Raw genomic sequence first — 17,996 nt, forward strand, 5'->3', positions numbered from 1 at the left:
AACAAACAGTTTTTATTGAAAATTATTGTATCAAGCCCTTTAAATTTTTATACACGTAAAAGTAAAGCAAAATATAACTTCTTTATTATTTTTATAATTTCTCCGTTTAAATTACAATATTAAATTATTGAATCACAATTTCATACTAAATTTAAAAACTATAATTAGTATTTATTCATATATTATATTTTAAAATCAAAGAACTACTAATTAGGATTTAATTAAAGAAATAAGAGTTAATGTTGCTTTTGGAATAATCCACCAATTTCCTACTTTAAAAAAAAAAGAAATTTGGTTGGGAATTTTTTTTGCCATTCGCTAAAATTACTCCTTCGTTGACTAGAATGAATCATTAAATAGAAAATTTTATGAGAATTAAAACAATGTTATTTTTAAGATTAATATGCAGTCAGAAAGTTTTATAATTATTATTTATTGTAAATNGGAAATTTTATAATTACTATTTACAGTATATTTATCAGAAAAACTCATTATTTTTTTACATTTTTATCGTAATAGAGCACTTAAATAGAAATCTTAGTAATCATTTCTAAGTAATTTTTGGTATTTAAAAAGATTCTATAATTAAAATATCCAGAACTGAATTAATTTTAATGATTTACTTTAACTAAAAAAAAAAAAAATTGTTATTTTGAATCCCTCTTGTGGGCAGATAAAGGGTTAGATTTATAAAAAAAACCCAAATGATAGAAAAGACATGCATCTAAATAAAAAAAAAATTGAACTGATTTGGTCATTTTTGATAAAGTTTAACAGTTAACAAAGTTATAAGATTTATACACTGTACTACAAGGAACTTTCATCAGAAACAAAAATATAATATTCTAAATCAACATTTCGCCATGTTTTCAAATGTGCAATCAGACTATTTCTATCACTTTTAAGTTTTAATATTATTAAAAAACAGTATTTACGTATAAAAAACAATTATTAAGAACAAAAAAAATTGTTTTAAATTAATACAGATTTTGATTATTAATATGTTAAAAATAAGGAAAATGACATATTTAACCTATTTTTTTAATAGTTTAAAGTTGATTGTTGTAAATGTTTATAATAAAAAAAAAAAATTATTTTACCATAACTTTTAGCTCAATTGGTAAGTTTGACATTGACATAATTAAATAGAAAATTTTATGACAATTAAAAAAATTGTATCGTTAAGATCAATATGCAGTCAGAAAGTTTTATAATTACTATTTATTGTAAATTTATCAGAAAAGCTCANATAAAAAAATTGTATCGTTAAGATAAATATGCAGTCAGAAAGTTTTATAATTACTATTTATTGTAACTTTATCAGAAAAGCTCAATATTTTTTGCATTTTTATGGTAATAGATAATTTAAATAGAATTAATAGTAATAATTTCCTAGTAACTTTTGGCGTTTGAAAAGATTCTGCAATTGAAATATTCAGAACTTAATTAATTTTTATGATTTACTTTAACTAAATGAACTAATCAAAACAAAGTTGTTAAAAAGATTTACTCAATTGAGCGTAATATAAAATTTGATTATATTTGTAAAAATCAATTGTTAATTCAGGAGAAAAAATAATCTTTTTTTTTAGAAATGATTTATATAGCAACATGTTACAAAAAAATTTGTAATATTATAGTCTAGTAGTAGCATACACAAATAGAGTAAAAAAATTATTAAATTACAAAGTAAAATGATTAAATTATGTAGTTGAAACCTATCATAACAAACTTAATTCGTCAATAAATATTTTGAAAACATTAGAAATTTACGATTTTAATTGTCTTTATGGAGGAACATGTAATAACTAACTGTTTAATTGATAAATTAGAATTTTTTTTCCAATTTTTGAGCGTAATATCTTCAACTAGATACGAATTGTAGTCATTTGACGTATCGTTGAAAAAAGTAGGTCAATTTAGAGCAGAGAAATAAATGATAGTTACAAAAATATATCTTCTCAGCTTTGCATCGAAACTAAAACTGAAAATATAGTAAAATAATTTTAATACGAATAAGAAATTTCTTCTTACAAGGGGCGACTAAAATTATGGGATCCTTGATCTTTATTGAAGTTATTGAATCTAAATGTGATAAAAATCAAACGAGTTAAAATTTATACTAACTTAAAAAGAATTAAGAAAAAATGCAAAAAATTCATTGCCATNCCAACTTAAAAAAAATTAAGAAAAAATGCAAAAAATTCATTGCCATAGGCGGATTGGAAGAACCTCGTACCCTAAACGTGTAAAACACAAGTTTTTCCAACTCAGCAACCGTACGTCGCTATCGTCTGTTGAAAAAATGGGCTATTTAAGCTAGTTCAAATTTCAAAGTTATTTTTCTCGACTTAAAAGAAGCAAACAAATTTAAATAAGTTTAACTATCTATACTATATCAATTTTAATTTATATAATATTTATGAAAATCTGTACTCCCCTTGTCAGGTATTTTAAAANAGAATCTATACTCTCCTTGTCAGGTATTTTAAAATAAAATGAAATACAAAACCCAGAATTTTAACACAAAAATAGCAAATTTTTGAATACGGTAGTCATTTTTACCATGAAGACAAATCCAGAGGTCAAATTTTTTTTTTTCACATTAAAGTATATTACATAAGCTTTAATTTAAGATATATATAAAAGTGTCAGTATTTTCGGAACATTTTAAAAAGTTAAGTTGAAAAAAGTTCTACTTTCTATACACATTTTAAAAGGTTTGCACCCCCCCTATATAAAGGGAAAAGGTCCGATTTAAAAAAAAAGTATGTCGAATGAAAGAAGTATATATAAAGTATTTATCATTAAAGAATAAAGNATATATAAAGAGTTTATTGTTAAATAATAGAATTGATTCATGCATTTTTTAAAAAGTTATAGCATTATAATGTTAAAAAATGTAAAATATAATATCAAGAATTTTTTCACAAAAATAGCATATTTTTGCATACGGTAGTCATTTTCACCATGAAGACAAGTCCAGAGGTCAAATTTTTTTTTTTCAAATTAAAGTATATTACATTAGCTTTAATTTCAGATATATATAAAAGTGTCAGTCTTTCCGGAACATTTTCAAAAGTTAAGTTGAAAAAGTTATCATTTTGAAACCCTTCCTGTGGGCTGTTAAAGAGTCAAATGTTCACAAAAATATATAAAATAATAGGTAAATATCTAAGGTATCTATAAAAAAAAATTATATTGATTCGGTCATTTTTAAAAAAGTTATGGCAATTTTAAGTAAAAAAAATTGAAAAAATATCGAAAATTAGCGATTTATAAATTTGTAATTTTTTGGGGGATTTCCCCTGTTTACGGGGAACGAGGGAATTTTTTTCAATTTTTGAGGGTAATGTCTTCGACTAGATACGATTTGTGATCTTTTGACATATTGTTCATCAAAATCGGTCCAGCGAGAGCTGAGATTGAGNATTTTTGAGAGTAATGTCTTCAACTAGATACGATTTGTGATCTTTTGACATATTTTTCATCAAAATCGATTCAATGAGAGCTGAGATTGAGCGTATACAGACACAAAAAAAAAAACACATCATAGTAAAATTAATACCTTCTCAGCTTCGCATCGAAGCTAAAAAAATTGAATTTGTTACAATTACTTTTAGCTCAACTTGAAAGTTTGAAATTGACATCATTAAATAGAATATTTCATGAGAATTAAAAAAATGTTATTGTTAAGATAAATATGCAACCAGGAAATTTTATAATTACTATTAACAGTAAATTTGTCAGAAATGCTCAATATTTTTTTTGCATTTTTATCGTCTAAATACGTTAAGCGAGAGCTGAGAAAATAAATGATAGTCACAAAAAAATCCATATAGTAAAATAATTTTAAATTAAATAAGAATTTTCTTCTTACGAGGGAATACTACAGTGATGGTGTCCTTAATAGTTATTGAATTTGAATGAGATAAAAATCAAACGAACTTTGAATATTTTTCTATCTCAAAAATAATTAGGAAAAAAATTCACTCGCACAGGTGGGTGGTTTGAACCTTGTACCCCAAGTGTTAAAGAATACAAGTTTTACCGATTTGGTAACCGTACGTCACATTTCTTCATTGAAAAAATGGCAAATTAAGCTAATTTAAATTTCAAGGTTATTTTTCTAATCTTAAGAAAAGAAAAAAAATTTAAATAAGTTTAACCATATATGCTATATCAATTTGATTTATATTTAGTATTTATGAAAATCAGTGTACTCCCCTTGTTAGGTATTTTAAAATAAAATACAAATCGAGAATTTTAACACAAAAATGACATGTTTTTGAATACGGTGACTACTTTTACCATGAAGACAAGTCCAGGGGTCAAATTTTTTTTTCAAAGTAAAGTATATTGTATAAGCTTTAATTTAAGATATATATAAAAGTGTTAGTATCTCCGGTACATTTTTAAGTTATGTTGAAAAAGTTAATTTTTTGTGAAAAAGTTGTCATTTTAAATCCCCCCTTGTGGGCAGGTTAAGGGTTAAATTTATGAAAAAAATATACCAAATGGTAGGTATTGATATTATGCATCTATATAAAAAAGAATTATATTGATATGTTCATTTTTGAAAAAGTTATGACAGTTTTTAGTAAAAAAAAATTGAAAAAATGTCGAAAATTAGCGATTTTTAAATTTGTAATTTTTTGGGGTATTTCCTCCATTTACGGATACCGAGGGAATTTTTTTCAATTTTTGAAAACTGAAACTATGCGGTTTTGAGGGTAATGTATTCGACAAGATACAATTTTTGATTTTTTGATATATTGTTCATCAAAATCGGTCCAGTGAGAGCTAAGATTGAGCGTTCACAGACACAAAAAAATCAAATAAAATTAATACCTTTTCAGCTTCGCATCGAAGATAAATGTTGTTTAGAGAAAATCTTAGAATAAATTCGGGGACGTTCAACTAATTGTAAAAGTTCTATAAATTGATTATTATATGATGGTATGATTTAATTCTGTTGTACTCAGTGCTCGAATTGGCCAAAAATAAGTAGGGGAGCTCAACTTAACAATTTGAAAACTGCGTCCCTAGTATTTTGAAGACCTTTTTTTTTTTTTTTACTCATTACTTTATTTAGTATTTATTAATAATTTATTAATAAATCATATTTCATTATCATACTAATATTTAAAAAAAAAGAGATGGTATTTTCCACCGTCCACCCGTCAAAATAAAAAAAAGTAGTTGGGATGCGCAAAAAAATTTAAAAAAAAGTAGAGAAGCTACGTCCCCCTGCGCACCCCCCCAATTCGAGCACTGGTTGTACTTTAATTAGTATTGACAAGTGAAATTTATTTTTAATCTTCTGGGTAGAAGACCGGAAATAATTTTATACAATGTCTCTTTTGTTGGCGATACTGTTTATTATATTAAATAATAAATAGTTGTAAGGAGCACTACATGCCAATTAAAAATAATTATAGGTCCACAAGTACTTAATATTAAATCATTATATTTCTTAAAAATATTACTTGTTGTAACTATTTTCATAACAGATAATAATTATTTTCAGCTTATGTAAGACAATATCTATTAATTGACATTGATATTGCCCTAAAATATCAGAATTATCATTATATATGTATTTATGTCCTGTATAGCAGGTAATATTTAATAGTCTATTGGAGCTCATCCAACTATTTAATTTAATAGTAAGTACAATTGTATGTATTACCTATGCAAATTAGAGCTGTGTCATTTGCATAAAATATGACGTTATTTAGTTTTAAAAATTTTGAATAATTTAACTAAATATTAAATAAAACAGAATTATTATTCAAGAAATTAAAGAGCCTCATTCATTAAATATGTAGTACATGTTTTGAAATATTGGTTTTTTATATTCAATACATTAAAATCTTGCAATAACTTTTTTTTCGGGTAACTTATTATTATTATTAACTTAATACTTATTATTCCAAAAACGTGGCACTTGCTCAAACCGTACAGACTTTTATTAAACTTACATACACAAATTGTATTATCTTCATAAACTTTTGGTTGTACCATGAAGTTTTCTTCTTCTAAAGTTTTTATAAAAATTCTGTTTTTTATATCAAATTGCCTCAGTTTGAAGTTTAACTGTCTTATAATTGGTTAAAATCAAATTTGCTTCGATAAGAAGGTTTTTATCACATTATATGATATGTTTTGATGATCTATACATTAAAGAAACTAGATTTGGGCGTAGTTGAACCTATCAGCACCAAACTATGAAAAAAACCCATCAATTTTAAACATTTAGAAAAGATTATCAAAATTAGACAGCCTTGTATAAGGGGAAATTGTCTGAATTAAAAAAAAAAGTATGTTGAATAAAAGAAGTATATATAATGTATTTAAGGAAAAAAATGTGATGCATTTGACGTTTTACTCATTAATTTATCGATCATTATATTTTTCCTTTTTTTATTTTTTTAAATAACTAACAATTAAAATTTAATAATGACTGAAGAACAGATGTATTCCTTATATATTTTAAGTTAGCTGTTAACAAACAAAAGGTATATTAATATCGTCAAAATATTGTTACAAAATACATCATAAAATATTTCAATATCTCATAAATATGATAAAAAATATATTCTATTTGAATTATTTCTACAATATCCTCACAAAATAAGTTTTAAATATTTGTTAATTAATATTTTGAGAATATATTACAGATAATACATATAGAATGTTACACTAAAAATATTTCTATAATGTGCTTAAAAAATATATTTTTAAATATTCTCTTATATATATATATATATTATGAAAATATATAAATGAGAATAAATACAGAATATTTAACTCGAAAAATTTAACCCTTTAGTTACACTCTTGGATGTTATTGGTATCTAGTTATACAGGGTGTTCAGTAAGTCAGGAAACGGGTATCTATTGTTCTCATTGTTACAAACAATGAGAACAATAGAAACCCGTTTCCTGACTTACTGAACACCCTGTATAATATCTATGTATATACTTATTTTTAAATCCTTAATGAGTAAACAACCGTTTTCTCTAATTAGTGTCAATTTTAATTAAACTAATTCGATATGGCTAGGCTAGTCAGGGACAATCTTTATTGTCTATGTGGGTTTCTCTACGAAGAGATTCACCTACAACCGCGATCAGCGTTAGCACTAGGTTGGGTTGGGCGAAGAGGATCAATGAGCGAGGAGCGACAAGTCGGTTACGGTCACCATGTCTTCAAACAGAACACCTGCGCCGGACAACTAAGTTATCCGTATCGTTCGCCTCTGGTTTGCACCAACCTCGGACACCCTGGTAGGGTCACGGCTACTATCCAAGCCATTATGGTATACGCAACCTCCAGTGTATCTTCCCACTAGTAAAGGCCGGTAGGAGCCATGGACAGGCCAAGTGACCCGTCTTTCAGCTGCATTCCTTGAGGCCAGCATTTAGCCATAAACCACAAAGTCACTCCAATGACAGCAACCACGGGGATTCAATTTCCACTGTTATCCGAGTGGTAAACCGGTCTGATAACTAGTGTCGGGACGGCAGACGATGACTGGGTCATCATCAGGGGCACCTGTCCCGCCCGTGGTACGGAAAACCTCCGTGGGGTTTTCGGCTATGCGTCATCGACTTTCATCTCAGCAACTGCCTACCCGCCTTGAGTTGGTACACGCTGGCTATCGGTTGCCACTCTGGTCTGCCTGAGACTCCCCGCCCAAATTAGTCGCCTTTTACGACAAGCTTGGGGCACTACAGGAAATTCTTAACAGAAGTGTAGCAAGTCAGGGACAGTAAAAACACTCTTATTGCTATTGTTTGCAAGCCTATTGAGTTTATTTTTTTTTATTTTTGTCAGCGCGACTATATCTTATTATTGTCCTGTGAAACTTAAAACCATAAAAAGCTTTTAATTATAATTATAATATATTTTTATATTACCAATTATACAGGTAAATTTCTTACTTACAAAAAATCTCAAATCACAAATATCACTTTCTTATAAAATACAACTCTGTTTTATTTTATAATATAGTTTTATTTGGGATATTCATTGAACAAGAGAATGAGTCCTCGCCTCTAATAATAATTCAATGGTTCCTAATTGGATCATTTTCTCTTGAAAAATCTATTTAATTAAGAGTGTTGCCCTTTGCGATATTAAAGTTGACACCCTTATAAATTATAAGGGATGAACATAAAGAAAGATTTTATCATTGACAAATTGAGAGAAACTAAAAAAAACAAATAAATATTATTTTTAATATTCGATTAATTAAGTGGTTCAGGATAAGTAAATCAATTTAATTATATTAATTATTAAATTTTTTCTTTTGTGGATGTCTAATAATAATTATACATTAGTATCGAAAAATATATAATTTATTTATATTCATAAAACATCCTGCAAAATATTTCTTTATAGTATTTTAAAAATATACCTTTAATATATTGTGAAAATGTAATATTCTTAGCCAAAGCATATTCTGTGAATATTTAAAAAAATTCTGGTTATATTCTAGAAATATTACATTGCTGTATAGTATAGCAAAAAAATAATTATATTTTTATGATCACTTAAATATGCAATTACTTCTGATTTGGCCAATGTTTATCATTTTTTTAATTGCACATTAACAGTAACGTAAATAAGGAAAATTATACATTTACAAATTTTAAATATATGTGACCCGGTCAATGAAAAGGTGGCTTACGACATAAAAACAAGTTTTTGAGAAAACAGCTGTTAAAGATTAATAGTGCGTTTCGTCAGTTTCTCCCTAGCTGTTCTCTTTTCTCTGTGTTGCACAGTGTCACTCATTGTTCAAAGACATCAAGTGAGATACAGTGTTGCCTTTGCTCCTAATATTATTATCGAAAATCAAGTAAAGAATAATTTTTTGAGTCGTAAGCCACTTTTTCATAGACCGGGTCACATATATTAATCTAACTATTATTCGCATTTTTGATCGTTTAAAATGGGAGTCATAAAGGTATCATGTTTCTCTTAACTTGAAAATATTTGAATATCATATATATATATTTCTTATTAAGAACTGTCAAATGGTTTTATTATTTAAAGGATAAAACTAACTTTACAAATACAATAATTGTGTTATAATTAATTCATTATAGTAATTCAATATGTTAAGAATTAGGCTTTAAGACTATAATTTTTTTCATATATTAACGTATAGTTTATTATTCATATAAAACATATTAATTACATTAATATTGATATAAGCTAATCAATTTTAACTTTTACAGGTAAAACAAATCTTATAAAACTACCTGTAACTTTTAACTGACCCTTTGATACCTTCAGTGATAAGATTTTGTATAGTATGGATTGAAATTACAAATTTTATATTGTAGATTTTGAATTTAGAATGTTTAGGAGATATGACATTGTCTTAGTAAGTGAGACCATATTGGATAGTTTAGATAAAGATAAATTAATAAAATTAGAATGAACATCATTATTGTTGGATACAAAGTTAATACAGTTATTATCGAGGTCACCTTTTGTTAATTAGGTAATAAGAGTATTCAAAGAAAGAAAAGAAAGGAACTACTCTCTCTTAGCAGAAATATACGATAGTCAATTCGCAATAACTGACACACTTTATCACAATTTCGTTGTCAAAAATAACGAGTTTGACATTGTAACTAAATTTCTGTACTTATTTTTGTGACTACGACGAGGTTATACTGACCTATTTATGATCATATACATATTTAATTGTCCCAAATGCAACTATCATACAATGTTGGCCCATTTTATGGTACATAATTCGAAGATACCATTATAATAATATTATTATAGTAAAAGAATTATAATATTTTTATTATAGTACAAAAATAATATATTTAAATTCTAAATTTAATACCTAATTAATAATAATATATTTGTAATATTGTGATAATTTCAATATATTATGATTTATATGATATTATAACTATAATGTTACACGATTATTTTTGTATAATTCTTTCCATATTACACATTTAATGAAATAAAAATATTATTAAATTAGTATCGTTTTAAAATTGTTATAATGAATGCGGTTATTTAATTTGTTGAATAATATTCCTGTTTTATTGATTATTTAGTTAAATTATTAAACATTTTTAAACTAATTAGCTTCATATTATGTTATACAAATAACAAAGTTCTAATTTACATTGGTAAAGTAAAGTACATTACATTAGGACGGAATATTTAATATTAAATTAAATAGACTATCAAATATTTCTTGCTATACAGGACATAAATACATATATAATGATAATTGTAATATTTTAGGGCAATATCAATGTAAATTAATAGATAGTGTCTTACATAGCTGAGAATAATTATTATCTGTTATGAAAATAGTTATAACAAGTACTATTTTTAAAAAATATGATGATTTAATATTTAGCGCTTATGAACAAACAAAACAATATCACCCACAAAAAGACAATGTGTAAAATTACTACCGTCCTTTGAAATACTTTCTTGGTATAAATATTTATAATTTAAAAACGGTTCTATTTTAACTAATTGTGTTGTAATTTATGCTTCGTCAATCCACAATATAATACTCATTCAACAATTCTGAATATTACAATTGTAGAAACTTTTGACTCTTGTAGAGTTCAGTGGCAGATACAGTGGGGGGCGCAGGGGGCGCGCGTCCCCTCCTCAGCTACTGGCTAACTGATTAAATTAAAATACCTTTATTTAGGACTTGGTATCTAAAAATCTAAAAATAATAAGTGCATGCGAATTATGTAGGAACACCCAATGCTTTATCGAAATAACATCAATAATAGAATATATATATGTACTCACATACTGTATTATATCTCTATATTGAAGCAATCGTGTTGTTTATAGAACACGCTACATGTATTTTTTTAATAGTATTTGTACAAACTTAGGTGTTAAGTTATAATATTATAAGAAATGTTTATTTTGTTTTTATTTGTTAAATAGCTTTTAATTTCAAATAAAGTTCTTCATAAATAATTAATTTTGATCAACGAGTTTATTTTTATATACCTATGTCCTTATAGTCATCAAAAAACATATACTATAGTAATTTAAAAAATTATTATGCAGCAAACATTAAACGAATTTTTAAAAATAGAAATGTAATAAACATTTAATGTAATAAACACAAAATAATAAATCAGTTCTTAAAAGAAAAAAATGTATCTAATGACGCCCCCCCCTGGAATAAATTTTGGATCCGCCCCTGGTAGAGTTACGTAGAAATGATAACTATAATTTCTATTGAAGTTATTTATTTCGATATGTTATGATACCGTTCATCGCTCAAATTTAATATTATTCGCAATGTTTATCATAAAACAAATAATTATCTTAAATTGATATCATAGCATAATCACTAATGTAATTAATACGATGTTTGTACTTGTTCAGTTTAAAATTAATATCTGTATCATAAATGTTAACACTGTAAATTAATCTACAAAGACAATGTATTAAGTAACAGTATCCCTAACAAAAATCAAATGTACCACAACCAATGCAATATATTATCCCTGCTTATAATTTTCGTTTCAATAAAGATGAGAGCTCTGGTGGTCAATTCCTACATTTTAGTGACATATATAGATCATAGATTTCATATAAAAAGCCGTAAAAAGCTATAAAATACGAACATTCCACTTCTCAAGCCTAGAGTCAAATGAAGCAATAGACCACCAGTCTCTCAAATATTCAGAAAGAAAAACTTGTCAGTCTTATTCATTTCAATTCCGCACAAACATTATAAAGTAAGTGATACATTTTAATTCCAATAACTTGGAATTATTTAATCCGAGAAGAAAATGACAAAACAATAGTAATTAATTTATCTTTACACATACTAAATTTATTAACTGGTTTTTCATGAGAATTATTTAATGCGTTCGAAGTGCTTGACCAAAGATCGTACCTACGCATTTTCTTATTACGTTTCATAGTTGCCGACATAAGCTCGTGCCTTTGAAACGTGAGACTATTCAAATGATTCACTAAAGTTTATAAAATTTGATACACACATTAAATCTCAATATTTATCATAACCCTTTTATTAAATTGTATTGTCATTCTCTAAAACCCTCGGACTCCACGACCCCAATAATATTAAGTAAACTGAATTATAGTAACCAAAAGTAAGATGAGTGATTTTATTCAAGTGCTCAAAAATTCAAAGTAATTAATCAACATACCCAATTTTATTTATTATATTATATCACAACCAAAACCTTACTTTTGGCTCACTATAGATATTAATACAAAAAAATAGTGATTTTAACAAAAGTGAGATCTTTTTTTATAAATTTACTGTAAAAAGTAATTATAAAATTTCCTGAATACATAATAATCTTCACAATACCATTTTTTTAAGTCTAATAAAATGATCTATTTAATTATATCAATTTTAGACTATGAAGTTGAGCTAAAAACAAATTTGGTAAAAAGTTCAACCTTTTTTTTTTTTATAAGCTTTCATAAATATCAATTTTGAAGGTAAAAAAAAGTTTAAAAATGACTATATATTTTGTGCTTGTGAACTTATAATTACTTTCGATATGATTGGACAGGGTGGATTCTATGAACACATTCTTTCACGACTAGAAATCTGTAAAATATAATCATAAAGATTATTATGAAAAAGGTAAAACAAAAAAGTTATTACAGGATTTTAATGTATTTAAAATAAAAAACCTATATTTCAAAACATGTACAATATTTTTAAGAAAACTTAAACTATTATTACTTTTGAGCCATAGTATTAACACCAGATATGCTGAATATATTTATACTTTAAATTAGCTTAAAACAGCTTATCGTAATGCATATGAGTTCATTGCAACTCGACTTATTTAAATAGTGTTAGTTTTTAGTATTTTATTAAACATATAATACAATAGTTAATGTAACAATGTTGTTATATTAATGCTATGAATATAACGCTAAAATTTAATAAAGGTTTAATGTGTATTAATAATGTAATAGAAATTGATCATTTGTGGCTAATATTATGTAAAATTAAAATTATATTAAAAATATTATTAATTTAAAAAGAAATAATGTTTAACTCGAGAAGTCCCCAAAAAATTACTAAAAAGTCGTGGGTACCTATTTCGGGAACAATGTCACAATTATCAAAGCCGAAATACATATCCGCGATTTTTTAATAATTTTTTGTGCCTTTTTAAATTAAATATTTTTAATTTTTTTTTTTTATTAATAGTATTTTTAATATAGTTTTAATTTTAATTGTATTAATAAATTAATTTCAAACTAATAAATCCTTTTAATTCTGATTTTTTAAAAACTTTTAAGACATTTATTATGTAGATAAAGCTGGGTCTCTACACGAGAGCTTCTTAGTCAGTAATCTTTCTGAATATTAATTAATTAATAATAATAATGAGATAGATTTACCAGAATTATTGAATATAAAACCGTTTCATGTGTCCGAGATCAAATTTACAAAGCTTAATGTTATTTTATGTTGCAACATTTTATTACAAATTGACTGTTTATCAAGGTCATGTAGTATTATTATTAAAGGTATTTTTAAAACTTATTAGATTAAATTTTCAATTATAAATTCAAAATTATTTAAAAAATACACGTTTACAATTAACTTCTAAGGAAATTAATTCACCAGATCAAGTTAATTTGATGATTTAAATTTACACAAACTAAGGAAATATAATAGGTTCTTGCAAAACAGGTTAGCCTTTGTAACTTGAAACTAATACGAAAAAAAATTATACACAAAATGAAAATATATATGTCTATAACCAGGGGCGTACTCACATATTTTCTACCTATAGCCATTTTAAATTTTGCCGCGCTTCATTACGTTTTGGAGGGGGAGGGGTGTGAATTTTTCCTATATTCGCCATAACATTACTAATTCCCCCTCAAAAAGTAAGTATTTAAAAATGTTTTGCAAGCAAATTTTTGTTTATTAATAAATCATAAAATATTCATTATTTTTAATGTATTACGTAAATAAAATAAGTAATACATAATAATTATGTATTACTTATTTTATTTATTTATCTTAATTATTAAGAACAAAAATCACACATAAATGGTAGAATATCAAATATGTAATACATAATATACATAATTAATAATTATAAAATTGATGTAATAATATAAATGCCTGCATATAAATACGCCGCTGCACTTATGTAAAGTAATAAACTACAAATAATTCCACTCAATAAAAAAAAGAGGTAAAAAGCAATAATCTAGTTTGGTTAATGTATCTTGTGATCTTGATGCCTCTAACTATCGATAAACCATTGTTAATCAAACAATCTTTCACACAAAAAGTTTAGAAATATTACAACCCATGTAAATAATTCATTTGTAATTTTTTTTTTTAAAAAGTCAAATATATTTATTTTATTTACTACGATGCAATTTAAAACATAAAATATCAAAAAATATATAAAATACATAAACAATTTTATTTTTGCTAAAATAATATCTATTTTCAAATGTGTTTTGTAGTTATTAACTTTAATTTTAAACTTTATTTATGTATTCAATATTATAACTTAATCTTGTGAGGACAACATTTAAAAAGATTAAGGTGAATGTTATTATATAGATACAAAATTTATTATCTATTAGCAACAAAATTAGCAACAAAATCAAGTGCACTCAACTATAACCGGTCGGGAAGGTTGTTGGCGCCATCGTTTATCAATTTATCATAAAAAATAATTCATTCTGTGTGATTCCTAGATTTGTTCTCTCATTACTCTGTTTTCATTCGTTCGATTTATAAGTGATCAGTCGCTATCATTTTTATACGACACGAAGAATCACGGTTTATATTTACTTCAAAATATTCACAGAAGTATCAAGGTAAATACTAATATCAATCAAAAATCTATAAGGTGAAGTATTTTGAGTATAAAAATTAAGTAGGAATAAAGGAAAATCAAGTGGTTATTAAAAATATAATATTAATTGAATTAAATATATCAATAACATTTATACAGAATTAATTGTCAAATTTAGATTTTTGGTATCTACTTTAGGAGTTAAGTTAGAAGTTCATATATATCCACTATTCATAGACAATAATTTTTATTTTAAAATATTTTCGATCGCTACTTCACTATTTTGTTAATAACTATAAAAAAAAAATTTTTTTTTAATTTAATTTTTATAATTTATATTGTCTATGTGAATGAAGGGGATTGAAAATTAGTCGTATAGGTAGTTCTATAATTTTTCATGTTTAAATAAAAAAATTATGGTATTTAACGTAAAATTTATCAGAATATTTTTGATAGATCATTAAATTTTCCAAAAAGTATTATTATATGCCAATTGAGTTGTCAGCTGTCTATCGTAATAGTAACACATATTTCACGTTATCGCTAGTCCGGTTATTTATCTTAGTTATTTTAAATCCCTAGCTATACTTTTGTGTTTCTCTATACATGTATGAAGTCTATTTCGGTAAATACCCTGAGATGATACGCGATTATAACAAGGAGTGTATCTAGTGTTCGATTTGCCCAGTATATTTTCATTTAACTTGTGTTTTGTCAAAAAGTACATCTCGACCTAAATCATGAATTTTCAGTACTTGTGAATTTTGTAACCCGTACAGCAAAACAAACTTCGTCTCCAATATGACACGGTCCTTTGTCGTTCGCGTTCCACAGATCCCCGCGACCTTTGCCACCTTTGTCAGCCATACTACGTGTCAATGGTAGTTAGACTGACTAGCACCGCGTGCCAAAGTCAAGCAAGTCCCCTACGACGACCCTCCACAAATATACGTGTAAGTCACCTTCGTCATACCGAACTGCCCGCACCGTTTAAACCATCTTTTGATTATTTATTTATTCTTTTAGTCTCTAACTACAGTGCAACATTGTTTGTAATTGTTATTTCATCTTGTTCTCGTGCGAATAAACGGCTCCTTACTGATTTTTTTGTAATTAATTGTGCCAATTACCGTTTGTTCATCATCGTCACTTCGCCCATAACAAATAGTTAATAAAATTTACATCGTTTTACTCTCATTAGAAGAGGTTAAAGTTACTATTTAAAAACACGACGAATTATTTACTTAGTTAAGTTGAATATTTTATTTGTAACATAGCTATTAATAATCATGACGTTGTGGTTTTTACTGAAACTTAGTTACCGCTGATTAGTGAAGTTCGACTAGGTTTTAATAATTATAATGTTTATTGTTGAGATAGGAGTAATGTAAAGAGCTCACGTTTAAAAGAAGGCGGTTTACTATGAGCTTTAAGTATAAAAATTTATGTCCAACCAATTACCGATCCAATTATCTATAGTTTCCATTGCGTTTGAGCAATTATTATTTTAATTAAATGGATTGATATGTCTGTAATTGTTAGTGCTGTTTATTTCTCACCACTTACTTATGGTGATTATTTTTATACATTCGTTAATTCAATTGCTAATTTTATAATAAATACACTAGTAATAAGTATATTTTATTAGGAAATTACAATATTCCTAAATTAATGTGGAAATTAGTAAATTATTATTTAAGGCCTTTGTATACCGATATTTCGACTTATGAAACTGGTTTTTCTTCTTTTATTTATTATCATAATCTTACTCAATTTAATATCATTCATGATTTCAGTAATAATGTATTAGATTTAGGTCTCTCTGACATAGATAAATTATATTTCTCTATCTCATAAACCTCTACTTTTAATTGATTCCCGTCATCCTCCACTTTACTTTACATGCTTTTCCTTAAATTCTAAACCTCTTCTGTTTTTGGATGTAATATATAATTTTATAATAGTGATTAATGCAATTTAAATTTATACTTGGCACGCGATGACTAGAAATATATGTTCATAACTTTGACGTCAATCAAGCACTTAAAATATTTTATAACATTGTTTTTGATGCCATTAGTCAATTTATCTCAACTTATATGAAGTCTCATCCCAAATTCCCTTCAAAATCGTTTTCTTCTATTATAAAAAACTTACTGTAACAACATTTTTTTGAAATAAACACAGCCTGTGCAGTACTTTAATTATCACATTATTTTAGAACTTTAAAAGGCAAGGCATAAAATACTCTCTTTTAAACATGCCTAAAATTTAAAATACTAAAATGTTATGCTGGGTATAAATGACTTATTAATTATTGAATTAATTATAGGAATTATTAAGTTAAAATTATCAAACGGATATATTTTTAGTATTCACGTTAACGTAATTTTTCTTTTGTTAATTGTTAATGACATATGGTCTACTTAATTTATTAAAAAAATATAACAGGCAACTTTAATAATTATTTTATCTTCGATGCGAAGCTGAGAAAGTATTAATTTTACTATGATGTGTTTTTTTTAACACGCTTATATTAGTTTCACTTGTATGTTTGTTGTTTGTCGTTTGTCGTTTGTTGTTTGTTGTTTGTAAGTTTGTAACTCCACGCGGCACGTGTTATTATGTCGTGTATGACCTTGAGACTAGACTGTCGTAACGCATTCGCCCCACCCCGCTCACCACTCGTAGACAACAATATTTTCCGACCCGTAGACGCGCGTGTCATCAATTATATATATGTATAACAAATTTTTATTGTGATTGACGCGGCCCCGCGTCGTTTCGTTATACACGATGCCCCACGACTCAGGCCACATTTATCAGCCGTCGCCCTATTTAATACGCTTTTATTAGTTTCACATGTATGTTGTATGTTGTATGTTGTTTGTATGTAACTTTCCAAACGCCACGCGTTATCGCATATTCCGTTGTCTAGACTAGACTGTTATACGCATTCACCCCTCCCCACGCCTCGCTCACAATACGACGGTACACTATTCCTATAAAAATTTATTTTTAGTTATCGTACCCGTACACGCGTGCTTGTCATCAATATTATATATATGTAAACAAATTTTTATTTTGACTGACCAATAACGCCCGCGTCTAATGCGCCTTACGTATATATATATATA

At 26.3% G+C, this 17,996-nt stretch overlaps 3 protein-coding genes across 3 annotated transcripts in view; 2 read left to right on the forward strand and 1 right to left on the reverse strand.

The window, feature by feature from the left end:
* Positions 1–17,996, reverse strand: part of LOC126896261 (uncharacterized) — a 162,240-nt gene that overhangs the window by 19,786 nt on the left and 124,458 nt on the right. The window lies entirely within an intron of this gene.
* LOC126896244 (nose resistant to fluoxetine protein 6-like) overlaps positions 1–17,996 on the forward strand; it is a 173,506-nt gene that overhangs the window by 537 nt on the left and 154,973 nt on the right. The gene's annotated exons all lie outside the window — the stretch shown is intronic.
* Positions 14,761–17,996, forward strand: part of LOC126896245 (nose resistant to fluoxetine protein 6-like) — a 113,395-nt gene continuing 110,159 nt past the window's right edge. Inside the window, exon 1 of the mRNA XM_050668881.1 lies at positions 14,761–14,881. The gene's annotated coding sequence lies outside the window, so the exon portion shown is untranslated. The remainder of the gene's footprint in view (positions 14,882–17,996) is intronic.

The sequence above is a fragment of the Daktulosphaira vitifoliae genome, unplaced genomic scaffold (genome assembly GCF_025091365.1).
Source record: "Daktulosphaira vitifoliae isolate Bord-2020 unplaced genomic scaffold, ASM2509136v1 Scaffold_1, whole genome shotgun sequence".
NCBI classification, from domain to species: domain Eukaryota; kingdom Metazoa; phylum Arthropoda; class Insecta; order Hemiptera; family Phylloxeridae; genus Daktulosphaira; species Daktulosphaira vitifoliae.